General features: G+C 40.1%; 1 protein-coding gene and 1 pseudogene across 1 annotated transcript in view; one reads left to right on the plus strand and one right to left on the minus strand.

Annotated features, from left to right (window-relative positions):
• The window catches only part of LOC103742847 (A-kinase anchor protein 17B), a 224,411-nt gene that overhangs the window by 130,181 nt on the left and 73,650 nt on the right, over positions 1-20,580 (minus strand). The gene's annotated exons all lie outside the window — the stretch shown is intronic.
• Positions 6,795-20,580, plus strand: part of LOC103743126 — an 18,702-nt pseudogene continuing 4,916 nt past the window's right edge.

Genomic DNA, 20,580 nt, shown 5'->3' on the forward strand with positions numbered 1-20,580 from the left:
GGCTATATAGCAAGACCTTAGATGGAGGAAGGGAGGGAGGGATGGATGGAAGGGGGAAGAAAGGGAAGGGGGGATATCACCCTCTGATCCTACTGCTTGCATTAGCATATAGAATCTGTCCTTCTTTCTTTCATTCAACAAATATTTATTGAATGCCAGCTATATACCAAGTCTATGCCTAGGTGCTAAGAATATATTGATGAACAGAACAAAAATCTTTTCTTCACGGAAATAACTTCTTTTTTCAAAGATGTGTGTGTGTGTGTGTGTGTGTGTGTGTACACGCTTGAGTGCTTGTGCCATGGTGAATGTGTGTGTTTATGTCATATGTGATGGTGTCCATGAATATCAGAGCCCCTGGAGCTGGAATCACAGACAGTTATGACCCACCTAATATGACTACAAGGAACTCAACTCAGTTCCTCTGTAAGAGCAGCAAGCACTCCTAACTGGTGAACCATCTCTCCTGCCCTTGGAAATAACTTCTAATGGGGGGAAAGAAAATACATAAATAAATAGGAAAATACAGATCATTTCAGATGGTAATAAGTGATACAGAAAAAATAAGGCAGGAAACAGACATAATGTGACCAGTAAGTTGTGGGGGGTTTTATTTATTTATTTGTTTGTTTATTTATTTATTTATTTATTTAGCAATGCTGGGGATATCAAATCCAGGGTCTCAAGTATTCTGGGCAAGTGCTCTAATACTAAGCTATGTCTTCAGTGCAGGGATCCTCTATATCTATGGGCCTCATATGTGAAGTGTCAATCAATCACAAATTAAAAATATTCTCAAAACACTGGATCCAGCTTGGCTTGATGGTGTACATGGCTATCATCGCAGAACTGAGGAGACTGAGACAGGAGAATCATAAGTTTGCAGGTCAGTATGAAATACATAGAGAGACCGTGTCTCAAAAATAAATAAAATAAAAATGAAAAACAAAGAGGAAAAGTAGAAAAACATTGCATCTCTACTGAACAGTACAGACGTTTTTGTCATTGTTTTCTAAACAGTACAGTATAACTACTCTTCAACTAGCACTTACTTTACATTGGGTACTCTAAATAATCTAGAGATAATTTAAAGTATACAGAAGGGTGTGCATATGTCACATACAGATGGTATGACATTTTCTGTAGGAATGACTTATAAAATGGACAGAATCTGGACTAATGACTTTTAACCTTTCAACCAAAAAACTACAAAGTCATCGAACCATATGTTTTTATGACCTGGGCACCTGACTTTGATTCCTTGGAACCTCAATTTGCTGTTCCACCCAAAGATAATGAATGAACGTGGGTATGCTTGAGAATTAACATATCAAAGCACCAAAAGACTGCACCTGCATCTTAATTGAATTCAGCGAAAATCGGGAAGAATGCTTGATACTGTCTATATGAGGTATTCTAGAACTAGCAATGAAAAGGCAAGACTGTGTGATAAGAGTGGATTCAAGTTTGTTCAACTGAAGCTGGAGAAATGGTTTTGAATAAAAGTATCAGTGAGGCCTGATTCAGGAGCGCAGTTCCAGGGCACAGTTCCAAGGGACATCTGATGGAATGAGAGTCCTCTCAGTTTGGGCCCACTCTTAGAAACCAAAATTAAGAGTCATGCCTCAATCCAAATACTCAGGATGTAGAGGCAGTTAGATCTCTGGGAGATCCAGTTCAGGCCAGCCTGATCTAGAAGCACGTTCTAGACCACTTGGGGCTACAGGGAGACCTTGTCTCAAAGAAGAAAAAAAGACTATTTGCTTATATTTAAGAATTGGCATTGTAGCCAGGTGTGGTGGTGAATACCTTTAATCTCAGCACTCAGGAGGCAGAGGTAGGCAGATCTCTGTGAGAGCAAGGCTAGCCTGGTCTACAAAGTGAGTCCCAGGCCAGTTGTGGCTACAGAGAGATCCTGTCTCAAAAAGGAAAAAAAAAAGAGAATGGCATTGTATCATATTTATTCAATAAGATAACCAAATAATCAAATATTTTAATAATCCATATAATGAATTATTATTTTAAAGCTTTTTTTCTGAAAGAATTGTTTGTCAGACTATTTCCCTATGCCTGTGACAATGTCATCTGGCATTTCATCAGAAGATGCCAGACTTCATCAGACTAAGATGAATCAGATACATGAAAACATAATGCAGTATGCTCAAGTACATAACACATGCAAATTCACACATCGGCAAAAATCACTATTTGTAGAACTGTCACTGATTTAGCTCTGCAGACACAGGTCTCTGATAAGTTCTATTTCATAAAACTCCCATAAAAATGGTGCAGCTATCATCAAAAGCTCTGTGGAGTCTCCTTTGAAAAATACAACTATCATAATATGATTCAGTAATCTCATTTCTGTGTATCTCTCCAAAACAACTGAAATCAAGATCTCAAAATAATATTTGTACTCCAATATTGATTTCAGAATCATTCACATTAGCTAAAGTATAGAAATAGCCTGAATATTCATCAGTGAGTAAATGGATAAAGAGAATGTATTCCATACACTTGAAGTATTATTTAGTCTTCAAACATATATCACACTGCATGTGCTCCATGTGACAACATGGATGAACCTGGGCATTATACTAAGTGAAATAAACTAGTCACTGAAGTACAAATACCTCATGATTCCACTTACATGTGGTATCTAAAATAGTCAAATGCAAGAAGCAAAGAATAATGGATGCCAGGGTCTAAGGAGGGCAGATGAAACGGGGAGATGCTGTTTAATGGGTATAAAGTTTCAGCTATACAAGATGATTGAGTTCTACAAATCTTCTGTACAACCTTGTATATACCATTAACAATACTGTATTATGCACTTAAAATTTTGTGAAGAGGGTACATCCCATGATCAGAAAACTCTCATTCTAGCTGGGCATGATGACACATGCCTTTAATCCCAGCACTTCGGAGGCAGAGGCAGGTAGATCTCTGAGTTCAAGGCCGACCTGGTCTACATAGTAAGTTCCAGGCCAGCTAGAGCTACAGGGAGACCCCATCCCAAAAAGTCAAAAAAGAAAGAAAGAAAAAAAGAAAGACTCTCATTCTTACTAGATAATACTGAATCTTTCTTACATACTTTTACATGCCCAGCGAATAATTTTTCACAGACTAGTTTTTTGCTCTCTTTTCCAGACCTTATTTTTTAAAGGTTTATTTATTTTTTATTTTATGTATATGAGTGTTTTGTCTGAATGTAAATGCCCCATGTGCATGCAATGCCCATGGAGGCCAGGAGAGGGCATCGAATCCCTGGATATGGAGTTATGGGTGGCTGTGATCTCTGACATATGGGTGCTGGGAACCAAATCAGGGTCTTTTGCAAGAGCAAGTAGTGCTCTTAACTGCTGAGCCATCTCTCCAGTCCACCAGACCTTATTTCTGTTCAGCTCACGTTGGAAAATGCTGATTGCTGTGGGACTAATTAGTATCAAGGTATGATCTTTAGTCAGCACACTGTAAAATAAATGTATTCTTGGAAGTCATTTCTATGCTAACATAGCTGGTCATGGCACAAAAGTAACTGCCAGTCATGTAAACCTCGCTGATCAAATCACACATAAATGTAAATCCAATTCAATTTCTCCTCTGAGTGGTCTCAAAAATGTCCACAGCCACCTCAATGCCAGCTCTACCATAAGGAAAGAACAACAGAAGAGAAACCAGGGTGGAAAGAGAGAAGTGCTTTGATTTTGTTCTGTTTGGGTTTGTTCTTTGCTTGGGATTACAGGCATGCACCACAACATCTAGCTCTGTTTTGACTGATTTCAAATGGGTCAGTCCAGTATAGAGCCCTTAGGAAACTCTGCTGTTAGAGAAGTTAAAGAGATAAAGAAGATAAAGAAAGGAAGTAATGGTGTAAAAAGGAACTTGGAGAGAGTAAAAGTCCTATAAACCATGTGGGAAAGTCTTTCAAAACCATGGAAGGTGTGATCAGTTATTTCCATCAATGTGAGGAAAGAGCATTGAATGTTCATATCAAGTGATGTGTGTCAAAGAACATGGAAGAGTAGAACTGTAGAGCAGTGATCATATTCAACCTGCTTTTCTGTCTTGGGATTTTCCTCTATAAACTAGGGGTGTGTGAGTGTGTGTGTGTGTGTGTGTGTGTGTGTGTGTGTGTACATATGTATACAAACATATCTAGTTTATTATTTTTAATTGTTTAATGTAAATGGAACCATAATTTGTCTACCCAACCACTAGCTCCCTTTTTCTGTAATCCTGAGACTCAAATCACAGCTTGCACATGCTAGGCAAGAACACTACCACTTACCTACATCCTTACTCCCATACCCAGTACCTTTTTTAATAGACACTTAGCTGCAACCTTCTTGGTAAGTATAAGCAATGTTGCAATGAGTGGTTCTGAACATATTTTTCTGTGTACCACATGCTTTTAGATTAGGTTTCTGAATTCCAGACTTGCAAAATAAGGAACATGAACATTTTCCATTTTGATAGACATTGTCAAATTGCCTTCAGTTCACTTTCTCATTAATAATATATAAGAATGCCTCTCCCCTACTCCCACCCCACCCCCAACATTTTAAGCACTGAATACCAATAATCTTTTCATCTTTTCCACCTTGGTAGTTTTAAAAATAACTGTTTAGATTTGCATCACGTTGATCACCGGTGAAACAGAATACCGTTTCATGTTTATTTCCATTTATATTTCTTCTTTTGTATGATAACTGGGTTGTTTGCCAATTTTTCCATTTAAAGATGTGCCTTCTTTTTATTTTAATCAATTTGTTAGAATCCTGCTATATAAGTTGCAAACCTTTTTCTGAATGTATTCTTTGACTTTCATCATTAATTATGGTATTCTTAATAGAAGGTTTTTAAATGCGATCTAAGCTTTCATTACTCCCTTTTAATGGCTTCTGCCTTCAACGTCATATCTGATTGTTTTTTAACAAGAGCCACAGAAATGGATTTTAAGATTATTAACCCAAAGCTTAGAGAGAACACGTTTTCTTTTCATAGCTAATCAGACATCTGCAATGAAAACAAAATTGCTTTTCTCCACCCTCAACTTTATATTATTGGCAAAAACCATTACCTAATTGAGATTTCTGAGTATTCAGTGGATGTTTCGGTGTATTCAGCCTGATGATACCCAGGGACTAATGGGAGCGTGTGCTGTCTCTAACACAAATGAGTACAAACATGAGTAAGGCAGCTTATTATGAGATTTTTTTAGGTCTTTTGCAAAATATAACATTTTCAGCATGTGAAAAACATCAATTGGTTGCAATACAATTTTCTGGTTTTCAATGCATTTCAATTTATTCCTTTTAAAAGATAGCATTGAAATAAAGTAATTCCATTCCAAAATACTTTTGAGTCATGAGTTCTTTGCTCTTTAGGTAAGATGTTTTTGCCTTGCATGAGTTAGAAGTCACTAGTAATGCATTAATGATGTGAATTCTGCAACATCCATATACTACAACTTGAACTTTCTTTTTTTAATAAATGTCTTTTTAATATTTTATTTATTTATTTTTATGCACCTGCATGTAGGTAGGCACACCCATGTCATGCAGTGCCCGCAGAGGTCAGAAGAGGGTGTCAGATCCCCTGGAACTGGAGCAACCTATGGTTGTTAGCCATCATGTGGTGCTGAGACTCGAACCCAGGTCCTCTGCAAGAGCACCCGGTGTTTTTAACTGCTGAGCCATCTCTCCAGCCTTGAACTTTCTTTTAATCTAAAAGCTTACACAAGAGAATTTTGACATGAACTAAATTGCTCAAGTAAATTTCTTTTTTTTTTTAAAGTGATTAAGATGTCAACTCAAAAAAAAAAAGTCAATTTCTCATACAATAGAGTTCTCAGTGTTTGTTTTCCCAAAGTCTTTCAGGTGTTCAAGAGATAAATTTTGAATTCATTATGTATCCAAACCAAGGAAAATCAAATAAAAGTTTACAAAGTTTTTCAGATCACAAGAAAGAGTAATACCATTAAAATATCAAAATACAGAAATAGAACTGGTAAGCTGGCTCAGTGGGTGAGGGCACGTGTCACCAAGGCTGAAAAGCTGAATGCAATCTCCAGGATCCACATGCCAGAAAGAGAAAACGGACTCGCACAAGTCTCCTGAGCTCCACACGAGCGATGTGACACAGAAGTGCATGGCAAAACAATGTGTTCCACTTCATTTGTTTCATTCATCCATATCAGAAATGGATGGTTACAAGACTATCATATAAAACTGATAATCAGCCAGAATTTTTGATAGAATTATCCTATTCATAAGACCAATAAGCCTTCTCAAACATCTAGGACTAAATAAGAAATATACATAAGGAGCTTTGTAAAGAAAACTATGAAACTATTATAGGGCATAAAACAAGTCTTCACAAATACACATCTTATAGACCTAATCTTGATGGTTGGTTTGTGGTTATTGTGACAAAGATCTCACTATGTTTTCCAAGCTGACCACAAACTCCTATGCTCAAATGATGTGCTGTATCAGTCTCCTAGTAGTTAGGACTATAGGAACATAGGAACGTCATCATGTGCAGTTAATGACAGATCGTAATCTTAAATGGGGAGATTCGAGATGATAATGGTATTAATTCCCACAAATTCATGTAGAACTCCAACACAATCCCACAAAGATTTCAGAAAGAAATTCTCTGAAGGGAGAGACGAAGAACTTCATGTAATTATCATAAAATGCACTAAGCTCTGAAAACAGAAGAGTAATAAGCGGAAATTGATCCTATTTTCTCAGTGAAATGGGAAACAGCATAAGCAACCAACAGTGATGGTACAGGAGCAGATACAGAGGCTTGAGGAGAAAGTAAGTGTTGAAACATTGATTAGTGATGTTGCTTGGTTACCACAGGTCTTGTGGTGATTCATACCAGCTTGTCATCCTTGTGTACAGACATTAATGAGATTACTGACTTGCACCTGGTGTCAGTGTGCTACTTACCCATTAAGGGCTCTAATGCTGAAGCCAGAATCTGCCTATGTAGCTGGCAAAATGTTTTTTAAAACAACCGAGACTCCATTTTGAATGGCCTAGTTCTGAGGTATTCTGTGGACATTTCTCCAGGTTTTGATCCAAATGAGAAAGTGTCTCCTGCTATGGCATTTATAGAGCAGGTCACTTGAACATCACACCTGGTCTATCCAGACCCCTCACTTTACCTTTGTCCTGTAGTAAACTGTATATGTGGAAACAGTGTCATTTGGGTTCTGTGATATCCATTAAGAATTGAGCCCTGTTCACCTGCCATTATTAATCCATTGTGGGAAAGTCATCAGAGAGAGTGGAATAGACAATTAATGGGGATATACTGGAGCTGAAGAGATAGCTGAGTTGGTAAAGTTCTTGGATTGCACAGGTACCTGATTTTGATCCTTAGACTCCATGTGGCATGAACTTGCAGTCCTAGGGCTGGGGAGGCAGAAACAGGAGTATCCCCAGCATTCACTGGCCAGTAGTCTAGTCAATTCAGTAAAACCTGGGTCCTAGTGAGAGATGCTTACTCAAGAAAGAAGTCGAACGGTGCCTGAGGAATGACTCTCAAGATTGGCCTCTGACCTCCACATGCACACATGCGGACACTCATACAAAGATGAATATGTATACATACACACAGACAAATGACACTGGGATAAATAGTATATAGTACATGTATCCCAATGGTTCCTCCTAGAAGATTTCACCTATCAGGGAAGCCTGGACAACCATCATGTATACATTAAGCAATTTCTGTTCCCTAGGCTATGCTGGTCAGATCAGAGCCGAACTCCTGGTCCAAGCTAGGCAAATTAGAGTCTCTTCCTTTCTGAAGGGTTGTCATCGTGGGAACAGGGAGAAACCTAAAACTTCAGTTGGTGAATTGTGATATGGACATCCTCTACCAACAGGACCAAGGGGCAAAGAAAGCCAATTCACAGGGAGGAATAAAGTCAGTACTCCACGTGCAACAGAGGCAAGGCCTGGAAAGAAACAACTCTGCATTCCTGCCACCACTTCCTTCTCAGGCACCAGCTTTTTTTGGAAATTAAGCATCATCCTAGACCTGGAGTTCCAGGAAGTTCATAGTCTCATAATATACACTCTTCTGTTCCGAGCAAGCTATTTGAGTTAGTTCCTTACTGATAGCTAAAGATCCTTGATGTACTGGCCTTGAAGAAACACAAAGCTGGATACCTATTGCCCATACAAAAATATGTTCCCAAAAAAATATGTTCCATCTGGAGGTGAAATTTCAATTTAAAGATAAATTACTAAGTAACGTAAAATAAAGGAGAATTATTTGGAATCTAGACTCCAAAAAGGAAGACTTTAAATACATGGCCATGGAAAAATTTTAAACTTGTCAACAGTTAAAATGCATCATAAAGCTAAAGGGGGGCTGGAGAGATGGCTCAGCAGTTAAGAGACTGGCTGCTCTTGCAGAGAACCTAGGTTCAGTTGCCAGCACCCATATGGCTGCTAACAACTGTCCAAAACTCCAGTTCCAGGAGATCCAACATCCTCTTCTGGTTCCTTGGGCATTGCGCACACAGGTGCACTTACATACACTCAGGCAAATCACTCACACACATGAAATAAAAACAAATTTTAAGGAATAAAACTTGGGAAATATTAATAACAAATATGAAAAGAAAATTACTAATATTGGAAGTTATGGTTTGGACCTGATTGTCCCCTACAAACCTATATGCTAAATGCTTGGTCACAATCTTTTGGCAGTATTGGGAGTTGGTGGAACTATTAAGATGCGGCACCTCGCTGGACGTGGTGGTACATGCCTTTAGTCCCAGCACTGGGGAGGCAGAGGCAGGCAGATCTATGAGTTCAAGGCTGGCTTGATCTACATAGTGAGTTCCAGGCCAGCTGGGGTTACAGGGAGACCCTGTTTCAAAAAATACTCCCCCCAAAAAGATGTGGAACCTCATGGAAGGCAGTTAGGTCATTTGTGGTATGTCCTTGAAGGGGCTATTAAGACCACGGCATGCTGTCTCTCTCTCTGTCTCTCTCTCTGTGTCTCTCTTTCTCTTCCTCATCCCTGTTTCTTGCTTTCTCTCCTTCCAGCCTGCCATGAGGAAAGCAGGTTTACTCCATTGTACATTCCCTGCCAAAATGCCTCATCATAGGCCCCAGAGCAATAGAACCAAACGATTGTGCTGAACCCTCTGCAACTATTAGGCAATCTTTCATTCTCATAAGCTGATTATCTTGGGTTATTTTGCCACAGTGATAAGAAGCTGACTAACAGTGATCCACAAAGGACTATTATAAATCAATTAAACAAGGTCAAATAGGCAAGGTAAGCAAGGGGCTGAACAGATGGCTCAGCAGTTAAGAGCACTGGCTCCTCTTGCAGGGGACCTAGGTTCAGTTCCCAGCACCCACATGGTGGCTAACAACTGTCCATAACTCCAGTTCCAGGGGATCTAACGCCCTCTTCTGGCCTCCGTGGGCATTGCACGACATCATACATACAGGCAATACATTCATACACATAAAATAAAAAATAAATTAAATATTTTAAAAGGTAAGCAAATTGGCAAAGGACAAAAATTGATAAATCACAGAGGATAAGTTATATGGCTAGCAAACATAAGAAACAATGTTCAATCTGACCCACAATTCAGGCACAGAAATGTAAATTTAGATCACCTGATATTCTTTTTAAAGATTTTATTTTATTTTTACTTCCTTGTGTGTATGTGTATCTATGTATATGTGCACATAAGTGCAGTGCCTAAGGAAGCCAGAAGAGGGCATTGGATGCCCTTGAGCTGGTGTTATAGGCAGTTGTGAGCCACCTGATGTGGGTGCTGGAAACTGAACTGGGTTCTCTGCAAGAGCAGTAGGCAGTCCTAACCAATGAGTCATCTCTCCAGTTCCAAAATCAAGATATTCTTTTTGTTATTTAAAAAATGTACATTTTATTTTTTTATTTTATGTGTATGAGTGTATTGTCTGCATGTACGTAAGTGCACCTGTGTCATGCAATGCCTGCAGAGGTTAGAGGAGGGCATCAGATTCCCCTGGAACTGGAGTTACAGATGATTGCTAGCCTCCATGTGGGTACTGGGAATTGAACCCAAGTCCTCTGCAAGAGCAGCCAGTGCTCTTAACCCCTGAGTATCTCTCCAGTCCCTCAACAGATATTTTTAGCTACTGTGACATGGGGCTAAATATATGATTCCTCCCTTCCTAAGAAGGATTAAGACACATAGGCCCAGAGCCTACTCTGGTGTGAAACTTCTACCAGAGGCAGCACTGGCTGCCAAAATGCTAAAGATCAAGTCAAAGCAAACAATTAGAAGCTGAATCACTACATGACTGGTAGAGGTCCAAGCCTGAGGAGTTAAGGCAAGATTCAGATTGAGCCAAGAACTGAGTACTCCATGTCTTGTCCATTCGCCTGCCCACATCTCTCTGAGATACAGAGTTCCATCTTCCCTGTTCACATTCCCTTTTTGGATTCAATGTGTGTGTGTGTGTGTGTGTGTGTGTGTGTGTGTGTGTGTGTGTTACTGGGGATCAAACTCAGGGCCTCATATATGATGTAATGTTTAATACTGATTGTCAATTTGACTGTATTTAGAAGCACCAAGAAGACACACCTCTACAGCTGTGTGTGTGCCTGTGAGGGCATTTCCAGGCAAGTTTAACCATGGAGCAAAGACCCACTCTGAATGTGGGTGGACCCATCCCATGGGCTAGCGTCCTGGAATGAATAAATAGAATCAAGATGCACATGAGCATTCATAGCTCTCTACTTCCTGACTGTAGAAGCAAAATGTGACCAGCTGCCTCATACTCCTGCTACCATGCCTTCTCCACCATGATGAACTACACCCTCAAACAGTATACCAAAACAAACCCTTCTTCATTTAAGTTGCTTCTCATCAGGTGCTTTTTTAATACTTTATTTATTGTTTTTATTATATGTGTATTAGTTTTTGCCTGCATGTATGTAAGTGCACCACATGCATGTAATGCCCACAGAGGCCACAAGAGGGTGTTGGATCCCCTGGAACTGGAGTGGTGGTTAGCTGCCGTGTGAATGCTAGGAACCGAACTTGTGTCCTCTGGAAGAAGAGCAAGTGTTCTTAACCTCTGAGCCATGTCTCCAGTCCCCTTATCAGATCTTTTGTCACAGCAATGAGTAAAGTAACTAACACAGTAGGTAAGTGTTCTACCATGGACTTGATTCCTGATGTTGGCTTTTCTGATACAGCTTTGGCCTTTCACATAGCATCTGCTCTGCTACCTTGAGCTTTCAGGGGGAAATCCTGATACAAGCCATTTGCCCTGGTTACTTTGGTGTAGGGAAGCCAGGATCCAGATCATAGGCATTAGGCTCTCAGTAACAGATTTTGGCAGGGCTCTGAGTTCCTAATCCTTCCTAATATTGTTCTCTAGTCTCAATGTTCTGGCAGGGATATTTCTCAGTGTTAATTTTGCCAAATAATATTCCATATTAGGAAGAAACTGCTTATAAATTTACTTAGGATCAGTCCATCTCTAGACCCAAGGACTCCTAATGAAGCCAACAAGATAAAGTTTCTGGATCCTCAAATGAGAGAAACAACCTCTAGACCCTTTTACAAATAGACCTGAGGCCCTCTGGGAGGCCCTGTTCATAAAACCAGTTAGTTTCTTTAACTGTTCATCACTGTAACAGAGTCTAAGGGGTGATTCTGAAGTATAGGACTCTGTCAGGGAAGGCAGGCTTACAAGGGCATTCAGGAAGGGTTCTACACAGTGCAATCATATGTGGTTGGAAAGAAGGGGACAATGACAAGAAGGTAGGTGCAGAGTTAAGAATGAGAGCTCAACCATTGTGAACAACACTAGCTGGAGAGACGGCTCAGTAGTTAAAAGCACTTAATGCTCTTCTAGAGGACCCAAGTTCCGTTCCCAGCACCCATACCAAGTGGCTTACAACTGCCTGGAACTCCAGCTCCAGAAGAGCCAATGCTGTCTTTTGGAATCTTCAGGCACCCACACAGACATGGTAGACACTCATATACACATACACATAAAAATAAATCCTTTAAAAAACTAACAATAGAATTAACATATATATAATCTGGTTTACCTCTCCTGGATATATACCAAAAGAAATCTAAGTCAATGTTCCACAGAGATATTTGCACACCCATGTTTATTGCTCCACTATTCACAATAACCAAGTTATGGAATCAACATAGGTACCTATCACTACATATACATACAGCAATATAATTTTATTCAGTCCTAAAGAAGAGCAAAATCATGCCATTTGCATAAAAATGAATTAGAGTTGATTATGTTAAATGAATAAGCCAGGCATCTAAATTTCTATTAATATGTTTACAAAATATGTGGACTAATGTGAGAAGTAAGAGTGGGGAGGCAGGAACAAGGCAGGGGGATGGACTGCTGTTCTTATTGGTAATAAAGCTCCAGGTTCATCCATCACGGACTTCCTAGTCTCCCAGAGACATGTGTCCACCTTTTGCTGTTGAACTGTTGTTTCCAAGGGTCCTACCTACTTCTATATGTCCACTTCCAATTAAAGAAAGTTTAACCACAGCCTTCTAAATTCCTGATTTAGCAATTTCCTTCTATGATCAAAATTAATGCATGCTACACCAGGTATTTGGGAAATGCAAATTACCAGATGATGATAACAACATCCATAATAATTAATGTCTTAAGAAAGGCCATGCAAATTTATTACCTCATTAGGATCATACAATCAAAAGAATCAAGACTATTTCCTTGGGGAATACAAAATAAATAACTATAATATTTTTATTACAGTTGGCAATGTTCCTTTGAGCCTCTTTGAGTGCTGTAAATTGGTGTATAAACTAAAGATTTATACTATGGTTTATATTTGATATTTAAAAGAGATTTAGATCATTAGAGAAAAGTATTTTTGAGTGTATTGTGAAGGACAGGGGGGTATTTTAGTGGGAGAGCTCATACTAAGCCTGTGTAAGCTCTGGGTTCAGTCCTCAGTACCAACAGTCATAAAAGTATCAAGTGTTTGGAAAACATTGTGATGCTTACAGTGCTATGTGAAGATAATTTACCTGTAACTCCTTTCAAACCCTGAAAACAATGTTTGAAAGACCCATCTCCAAATTCCTGTGGGACTTGAACATTTCTCAGAAGTTCATTACCAGTTTGACAAAAAAAAATGCACCAACTCTTAGATCAGGAGTTGTGAAACTATTAATATAACTCATGGGCTGAATTCAGTCTACCACTGTTTTTTGTATAGCCCATGTGCTAAAAAATGACTTTATATATTTAAATGATTCAGGGGGAGAAGATAGATATTTTATGACACATAGAAATTACATGAAATTCAAATTTCAGTGTCCACATATAAATCAAGTTTTATTGGCACATAGCCTCTCTTTACTCATTCATTTATGTATTGTTGGTGCCTGTTTATATCCACTTTCTACTGTGTAACAGTTTATCACAACTAAATGCTTAGTACAACATAAGTTTATTATTTCACAGCATCTGTAGGTCTGAGCAGAAATTAGCAGAGCCCTTGACCCAAGGTCTCATCAGGTCTCACTTGCACTCAAAGTGTTGGTTGGGCCTGGGCAGCCATCTCATCTTAGTCTCAAAGTACCTTTCTTCCTTTTCCTTTATTTCCTTCTTCCTTTCTTTTCCTTTTTTCATTCCTTCCTTTTCTTTTTCTTTTTTGAGACAGTGTCTACTTTATAGTGCAATAGATCCTCAAATCAGCAATCATATTGTCTCAGTCTCCCAAATCCTGGAATTACAGGCATGAACCAGCATGCTCTCAAATCCTCTTGGAAGCTCACATAGCTATTTCCAGAACGTATCTCCTTGTACTGGTATGAATGAGATGCCCAATCTCATGTGGGACATCAGCCCATGGCTGAACCCAGGACTCAACTCTTCAAGACTACCTATATCTTCTTTGCCATCTGCCCCTTTCATCATCTTTAAACCTCTTTAACATTTTGAATCTCTCTTCCTGGGAGAAAGAGAGAGCTTGATTCCCTTTGAAGACTCACTTAACTGCATCAAACCTACCAAGGGTAATGTCCCTATCTTAAAGTCGGTTGATTTGGAATTTAGTTACACCTCCAAAATGCCTAGAGTAGTGTTTGATTAAATAATGGAAATAAAGTGCAGGTCGGGGACCAGGAATCTGGGAAATTATCTTAGAATTCTACACCACACTGCTTTACTGTACAACGGTACTCATGAGTGATTGCAATAGAGCCCATATGGCCCACAAAGCTGAAAATAATTGTTATCTGGTCCTTTACAGCACGTTTTCATTTTTCTTTACATTATTTAGTGTGTGTGTGTGTGTGTGTGTGTGTGTGTGTGTGTGTATGTGTACATGAATGCCACAGCATACACATGTGGAGATCAGAGGACAACTTGTGGGAGTCGGTTTCTTCTTCCACCATGTGGGTGCCAGGAATCAAACTCAGGTCTTCAGGTTTGGTGGCAAGCACCTTTACCCACTGGCCATCTCGCCAAACTACAGCACAATTTCTTACCCCTGTCTCAAGTTAAGCTAAATTTCAAATTCAAGAACTGTGTAATCCCTGTTTAGAAAATAACACTAAATCCAGAGCTGGGTGTGGTGGCGTGTGCCTTTAGTCCCAGCACTTAGGAGGCAGACACAGGTGGATCTCTGTGAGTTCAAGGCCACCCTGGTCTACATAGCAAGTTCCAGGCCATCTAGGGCTACAGGGAGACCCTGTCTCAAGAGAGAGAGAGAGAGAGAGAGAGAGAGAGAGAGAGAGAGGAAGAAAGAAAAAAGAAAAAAAGATAACACTAAATCTGGGATAGTGTGACAGAAAGAAGAGATCACAAGAATGGGAAAATAGCAATGCCAAACTGCTTAAGCTCTTTATTTTTAGAATTTTATGTATGTATTTACTTATTTAATCTTGAGACAGAGTCTAAGTAGCCTTTCCTGGCCTCAAAGTCACTTCTGCCACAGCCCCTCAAGGGTTAGGGTGTGTATTCTACCACACCTGGCTATAATTAAACTCTTTACACCCCCCACACACACACTCACATGCACGCATGCATGTATGTACATGCACACAGACATAGGCACACACACACATGCACACCAATACATGATACTGACCTAATAACACTTTTTGAAATGAATCATTCCAAGCACACATAAAAGGAATAATAAATTCATAGTGATAGGGATTAAACCCAGGGCTTTACTCATGCTAGACAGATACTCTACCACTGAGATACATCCCAGATCTGTTTATCTTTTGTTTTTGAACTGACGATTTTCCTGCCTCTGCCTCCTGAATGCTGTTTGCTCTGTTACCAAATGGAAAACAGCATGTATTCTGTAATTTTCTTTTCTTGCCCAATGTGTTTATGAATTTTCCACATCATGTGTATAGTTATACAAAATTTATTCCTTTTTACTTCTACATAGTATCCCACCATCTGAATCTAGCCTGCTTTCCTTTTTCTATCCTATTAAAGCTTTGCATTTGGGTTCTAGACAGCTGTTTGCCAGTATAAACAATGCAGAGTAATCCTGAGTAATCTCTTGACTCAAATATGAAAAAAAAAATACCTCCATCATCTTTGCCTGGAAGAATTTCCATTTTGTTTTGTTTTGAAACAGAATCTCACCCTATAATACAAGCTGGCCCAAAACTCACTATGTAGCCCAGGCTGGCTTCAAACTCACGCTCCTTCTGCATCTGCCTCCCAACAGCTGGGACTACAGGCATGTGCATTACACACAGCCTTAGAAGCACAATTTCTGGGTTTTATAAAGTATATCTAATTTCAACTTTATTAGATGCTACCAAATTCTTCTCTGTGATAGATGTGTCAATATATGCTCCAACTAACAGTGAACAGTTCTCTTTTCCCCAAAGTCCTTACTGAAAGCTAGCATTATCAGGTTTTAATTTTTTTTTTTTGAAGCAGGGTCTCCCTGTAAGCCCCAGCTGTCCTGGAACTCACTATGTAGACCAGGCTGGCCTTGAACTCACAGAGATTGGCCTGCCTCTGCCTCCCAAGTGCTGGGACTACAGGCGTGCACCACCACACCCGGCTATCAGGTTTTAATTTTTACCAATCTCGTGGGTATGAAGCAGTCATTATTATTTAATTTTCCATTTTCCTGATGACAAATTATATTAAATGTTTCCATATTTTATTGTCCCTTCAGATTTCTTCTGTGAACAGCTTGTTCATAGCCCTTGACAATTTTCCTCTTGAGCCACTTGTTAGTTTTTAATTGATGTAGACGCTACATATTCTGAACACTAATCATTATCATTTATATTCATGTACTCATTCGCTCAACAGGTATTTATTTCATTAGTATATGCTATGTGCCAGACATTTGAGAACCAAAGGATATGGTATCCAGAAAAACAAAGTCCCTGCCTTTCAAAGAGAATGAATTCTAATGGAGCGGAGGCAATAAATAAAAGAGCAAACAGATACAGACAGCTAGCACTCTGTAAGTGCTATGAAGACAAAGCAAAGGAAGAAAGTGAAGTGAGAGAGGCGTTACCAACAAGCTAGACAAGGAAGGATTCTCTAAGAAGATGACATTTGGACAGAGACATCACTGAATGGAAGGAGAAAGTCAAATGCTTATTTGGATATAGATTATACTGGAGATCCAATGCACATTTGGATGTAGATTGTTCTATGCAAAAGAAGTGTCAAAGGTATTGTACTTGGGATGTGCAAGGCCCTAGGTTCCATCCCCAGCATCACAAAAAGTCTGAGGTAGGAGCAAGCATATTGCAAATGTCTTTCCTGGTTGGCAGGTTGTGGGGATTTTTTTGCAGTTTGTTTATGATTTATTTCCTCATATACAAGTTTACATTTTCTGATGTAATAAAATTTACCAAGATTTTTACCTTATCAATTTATATTTTTTGAAAATTTTCCTAAAGGTCATAAAAAATGTTTCATTATGTTATCTTCCAAAGTTTGTAAGTATTTGTCATATTTAGGTAATGAAATCACTTAGGAGCCAGCGAGATAGCTCAGTGGATTAAGGTGCCTGATGCCAAGCCTGGTAACCTTAGTTTGATTCCTGGAACCCACCTGGTGGAAGGAAAGAAGCAACTCCTACAAATTGTTCTCTGACCTCCACATGCGTGTCATAGCATGCATGACCACACAAAAATAAATAAGATGTAATTAGATTTTTTTTTGGCCTTTTCGAGACAGGGTCACCCTGTAGGCCCAGTTGGCCTAGAACTCACTATGTAGACCAGGCTGGCCTTAATCTCATAAAGATCCCCCTGCCTCTGCCTCTGCCTCCCAAATGCTTGGTTAATTTTTTTTAAATCACTTTGAGTTTTTGTAAACAGTTCATGGTTAAGATGTAATTTTGGTTTTCCATGTGGATAACCAGTGATTTCAGGAACATTTATTAAATAATTCCTCATTTTTACACTGTTCATATATCAAGTTTCAACTGATGTTTAGGTTTGTTTCTGGACTCTATATATTATAATTCATTGATCTATTTTTCTCTGCATTGTCTTAATTTCTCAAACTCTGGTAGGGCATATTGTGGCTTTCCTATTTTCTTGGCTATCCTTGGTCCTATTTGGAATGTCAGCTGGGATTTCATTAAAATCTCTAAATGAAGGTAATAAGTTTTGATACCATTACATTAATAAGCCTTCCCTATACATGAACATATTAACTTAGATTTTATTTTATTTTTTTTTTGAGGCAGGGTCTCCCTGTAACCCCAGCTGGCCTGGAGCTCACTATGTAGACCAGGCTGGCCTTGAACTCACAGAGATCCCTGCCTGGCAGATTTCCCTTAGTATTGTGAGAGCTGAACCTATCTGTGGATTTAAGAGTAAGTTTTTAGAATACAATTAGGAATTGTATTGCTTTAGGGAAACAGCAGCAGTAGGTTCTCTTCTAGGGTCTATGATCTCTCCAACCACAGGTATTTTGATATGATTATAGTACCAGGCATGAATTCCCTCATATTGACTGAGCCTTAAGTCCAATTAGATAGATGCTGGTTACCCCCAAGATAAAAGTGCCACTATTACACCATTAAGGATATTTTGCCAGGCCAGTCAACGTTGTAGTTCATAGGCTTTACAGATAGATGGGTTTGATTGCTTTTCTCCCTTGGTAGTTTGAATAGCACCTTATTATACTGTGAGAAATAGTCCTCAGGGAGGAGGCTTCCAGGCAAGTTCCAGCTCAATTCCTCCAAGTTCTGTGTCTGAAGTGTATGGGGTTCTCAGCAATAGGGTCTTACCTTCAAGTTCTGAGAAGCAACCAAGGGCAATAGCAATAGCCTATGGTTTGGGGAATCTCTTTGACTACCCTGACCAATAACTCCAAGGGATTTTTGGCATTGGGGATTTGCTAGACAGTCTATATTTCTTGGGGGAAGCACTACCACCCCGTGTCATAACTCCATGTGAAATATATGTGTGTGTGTGTGCATGCACATGTGTGTGTATTACATATATATTAAGTATGCTTACAAAATAATGTTTCCCTATGTTTTTTCAAACATCCTTGGCATAATTTGTCTCTCCTTCCTCTCCCTCTGTATTACCCTCCTTCCTCTGTCCCAAGTTAAGCTTCCACCCACCCATAAATTTTCTTAACTACATTTATTTATTTGGGGGGTGGCACACATGTGCCATAATGTGTGTGTGGAGATCAGAGGGAAACCTGAGGAATTCAGTCCTCTCCTTGCATCAGGTGTCCTGGGGATGGAACTCAGCTCATCAGGCTTTGTAGCAAGTGCCTTTACCCACTGAGCCATCTCAGCAGCACTTTTGGCTATTTTAACCACAGCTTCGTTTTTATTAATAATCATGTCTGCTTTGTTTTTCAATTTCTTGTTGAGTGAATTTTGCTAAATTGAAGATTTATATTAAATTACTGTGGTGGTTTGAATACTTTGCCCCAGTGGATGAAGCTGATTTTGGAGTTTTAGGAGATGCAGCCTTGTTGAAGGAAGCAAGGCACTGGCAGAGGTGAGGTGGGGGTGGACAGGTCACAGCCTTGCCCCACTTGCAGCTTCACTCTCTCTGGACGTGAGCTCTCGGTTTTCTGCTCTGGATACTGTTAGGGTTCCAAATAGCAGCCCCCCCCTCCCCAACAGGGACCTATAGACTTTGGAGCCTGGAAAAGGGAACTTAGCTGATAAGCACCTTGACCTTTGAGGTCAAGAAGAACAAACTCTGCTGAGAAGCAGCCTGCCTTTCCTCTCACCTCCAAAGATAAGATAAGCAGATTTCCTCTTATCTTAAGAGGAAAAAGTAAACACTTCCAGACCCTAATCCTACCTGCTTTTCCTGCTTCCCCCTCCCTGATTTCTCCCCCAAACATGCCCCCCTTCCACACCCTAAAGCCCCCCATATATAAAGTCCCAGCTCACAACCTGTGAGCTGACATCTTTCCCTTCCCCGAGGGAAAGGTGCCCCGAGTGAAATAAATCTGTATCCCGCTGAGAATTCCATCTGTGCCTCGGTGCCTTCCTCCATCCACCCACTCGCTCCCGCCCGCTCTCTACCTATCAGATGGTGCCAAAACCCAGCTCTTACTTCAAGGGACCTCGCACGTAAAACTTTTGGACTCGCTTGTCATTACTGGCCTCTGCGAACACCACTGATTGGGCATTAAGGTACACTTCTACCCTCTACCTCTCTCCCCTCTCCCACTCCTTTCAGTTCTCTCTCCCTCTCTCTCTCTCTCCCCTTTCCCCTTCACTACTCTCTGCCAGTTTTCTCCAATTGAATTCGGTCACTCCCAGACCTCACTCAAGGCCACTGGACAGCACTGGTTTCTGCGACCGTTTTGTGACCGTTGAACTGCCCGGCACAGTTACTGTGTCTGTCCATGCCCACCTGGGAGTCAGACCTGCCTCCCCGTCGCACTCAAATCCTTTTCCCTACCTCAGCTCCCTTCCCTTCCTCGCTCCTGCCATCTTTTGCCTTCCCCTAACATCTCATCTTCTCTCTCTCTCTCTCTCTCTCTCCTCTCCCTCCTCTCTCTCTCTCTCTCTCTCTCTCTCTCTCTCTCTCTCTCTCTCTCTCTCTCTCTCTCTCTCTCTCTCTCTCTCTCTCTCTCTCTCTCTCTCTCTCTCTCTCTCTCTCTCTCTCTCTCTCTCTCTCTCTCTCTCTCTCTCTCTCTCTCTCTCTCTCTCTCTCTCTCTCTCTCTCTCTCTCTCTCTCTCTCTCTCTCTCTCTCTCTCTCTCTCTCTCTCTCTCTCTCTCTCTCTCTCTCTCTCTCTCTCTCTCTCTCTCTCTCTCTCTCTCCTCTCTCTCTCTCTGTCTCTCTCTCTCTCCAACATAAAAAGAAAGCAGTGCAATGTGAAACATTACCTACGGCTCAACTCAGGTTTGAGAGCTTCAGAGCCTTCAGAAGGTGCTCCAGCAATCAGGTGAGTTGCAAATCTCTGCACTGTGGGGTGGTAATGTCTCTGAAGAGGAAAAGATACAAGCACAATTACTCAGGTCAGTACTTCAGAAAACACAAGCCATAGCATAACTTTTTTTTTAATTACACCATC

Source organism: Nannospalax galili, unplaced genomic scaffold (assembly GCF_000622305.1).
Source record: "Nannospalax galili isolate Female #2095 unplaced genomic scaffold, S.galili_v1.0 scaffold311, whole genome shotgun sequence".
Lineage (NCBI taxonomy): Eukaryota > Metazoa > Chordata > Mammalia > Rodentia > Spalacidae > Nannospalax > Nannospalax galili.